Genomic DNA, 2981 nt, shown 5'->3' with positions numbered 1-2981 from the left:
TATTGATATGCTAATGAGCCTCTAGGTGCTATGGGGGCGTCATTAGCACCTAGAGGCTCGGTCTACCTTCACAAAATGCCGCCGCCCAGCACGTCCCTCCAGCCCGCCCATCTCCTCCGGAATGCGATCCTCCCTGTGAGCATATGTATTTGGCGCATGCGCAGTGAATGTCTGACCGCTTTCTGCACTCCTCCCACACATGTGACTGATCACATGATCGTGACATCACGGAACTGTCCTCCGGCTGTTCAGGGCTGTGTGTCTGGTAGGAGGCTGAGTATAGAGGCTAGTGATTTTATCAATAGGAGAGCGATTGTTTCAGCAGTAAAGTAAGACTTAACATACAAAAACAGTTATGTGCCTGGTTTAGGACACATGAGGAGACATTAATAAATTAATGCTGTGACACATAGGGCCATGAGGGGGACCAGCATAATATGCTATATGTGTGTCATTCACACATATAGCATCTTATGCTGGTCCCCCTCATGGCCCTATGTGTCATAGCACACATCCCCCATAACAGTGCATCATCCATAGGTCCCCCATAACAGTGCCATCCACAGATCCCCCATAACAGTGTCATCCACAGATCCCTCATAACGGTGCCATCCACAGATCCCTCATAACGGTGCCATCCACAGATCCCCCATAACGGTGCCATCCACAGATCCCCTCCATAACGGTGCCATCCACAGATCCCCTCCATAACGGTGTCATCCACAGATCCCCTCCATAACGGTGTCATCCACAGATCCCCTCCATAACGGTGTAATCCACAGATCCCCCATAACAGTGCCATCCACAGATCCCCTCTAAAACAGTGTCATCCACAGATCCCCTCCAACCCAGTGTCATCCACAGATCCCCTCCATAACAGTGTCATCCACAGATCCCCTCCATAACAGTGTCATCCACAGATTCCCTCCATAACAGTGTCATCCACAGATCCCCTCAATAACAGTGTCATCCACAGGTCCCCTCCATAACAGTGTCATCCACAGATCCCCTCCATAACAGTGTCATCCACAGATCTCCCTCCATAACAATGCCATCCACAGATCCCCCTCCATAACAGTGCCATCCACAGATCCCCATAACAGTGCCATCCACAGATCCCCTCCATAACAGTGCCATCCACAGATCCCCCATAACAGTGCAAATAGACCTCTAGCACAATTCCCTTAAAGGGTTTCTACCACTTCGTTTTCACATAATCAGCTTTCAGACACTAGCGATCCGCTAGTGTCTGCTCTACCCGAACCATCCTAATATAATTGCTTTTGGGGCAGCCGTTTCGCTAAAAAAAGAACTTATATTGATATGCTAATGAGCCTCTAGGTGCTATGGGGGCGTCATTAGCACCTAGAGGCTCGGTCTACCTTCACAAAATGCCGCCGCCCAGCACGTCCCTCCAGCCCGCCCATCTCCTCCGGAATGCGATCCTCCCTGTGAGCGTATGTATTTGGCGCATGCGCAGTGAATGTCTGACCGCTTTCTGCACAGACATCTCCACTGCGCCTGTTCCTCGGAGCACTATGACGTCATCGGCGCAGGCGCAGTGGAGATGTCTGAGCAGGGAAGCGGTCAGACATTCACTGCGCATGCGCCGAATACATACGCTCACAGGGAGGATCGCATTCCGGAGGAGATGGGCGGGCTGGAGGGACGCGCTGGGCGGCGGCATTTTGTGAAGGTAGACCGAGCCTCTAGGAGCTAATGACGCCCCCATAGCACCTAGAGGCTCATTAGCATATCAATATAAGTTCTTTTTTTAGCGAAACGGCTGCCCCAAAAGCAATTATATTAGGATGGTTCGGTAGAGCAGACACTAGCGGATCGCTAGTGTCTGAAAGCTAATTATGTGAAAACTAAGTGGTAGAAACCCTTTAAAATATCGCATCGCATATCGTTATCGTATCCTGGTTGGGAAAAGCTGGTCTACTGTGATAATATAAACAATGGGGGTTCTACAAAAGAGCTATTGGTTCGGCAAAATTCATATTCGTGTTTACACACGTGTTTTAAAATGAATACTTTCCCCTTTTATAAACAAGTAAATAATGACGCAATGCTGTGGGGCTGGTATGCAACTTTTTCCAGGGCTGGTTTTTATCCCCAGTCCGGCCCTGGGCGCTACGTGACTCCAGCTTAAATAGAGGCTGGGTCACATGCTGCACTGGCCAATCACAGCCATGCCAATAGTAGGCATGGCTGTGATGGCCTCTTGGGGCAAGTAGTATGACGCTTGTTGATTGGCTGCTTTGCAGCCTTTCAAAAAGCGCCAAGAAAGCGCCGAACACCGAACCCGAACCCAGACTTTTACGAAAATGTTCGGGTTCGGGTCCGTGTCACGGACACCCCAAAATTCGGTACGAACCCGAACTATACAGTTCGGGTTCGCTCATCCCTAGTCATGACCTAAAGCGCCCGGCAGACCGCACAACTGCCCTGGAAGGCCGGGTGGGGGAAATTGAAGATGTTGTACCCTCCTTTAAGAGAGTCTCTGCTGATCAACCCAGAAAATTGCTCTTTTAATGGCCAAACAGGACGATCTTGAAAATCGTTCGCGGAGGAATAATGTCCGCATAGTAGGAGTGCCGGAGAAGGTTGAAGGGTCTAACCCGACTGATTATTTTGAAACGTGGGCGAGAGATACCTTTGGGAAGGAGACTTTAACGCCTCTCTTTGCAGTTGAAAGGGCCCATATGGTTCCTACCAGGCCGTTACCACCAGGCGCTCCACCAAGACCGGTTCTTATGAAGATTTTGCATTACAAAGATAGAGACATACTCCTGCGAAAGGCCCGCGAACAACCTGACTTAACCATTGGTGGCCAAAGGGTGTCGCTATTCCCAGATTACTCTATGGAGGTCCAGAAGCGGAGGTCGCGGTTCCTAGATATAAAGAGACGGCTGCGCAGCCTGAACGTCCCCTATTCAATGTTGTTTCCAGCGCGGCTACGGATAGTCGCTTTAGGC

Source organism: Bufo bufo, chromosome 10 (assembly GCF_905171765.1).
Source record: "Bufo bufo chromosome 10, aBufBuf1.1, whole genome shotgun sequence".
Taxonomy (NCBI): Eukaryota; Metazoa; Chordata; class Amphibia; order Anura; family Bufonidae; genus Bufo; species Bufo bufo.
This window is presented reverse-complemented; position numbering follows the sequence as displayed.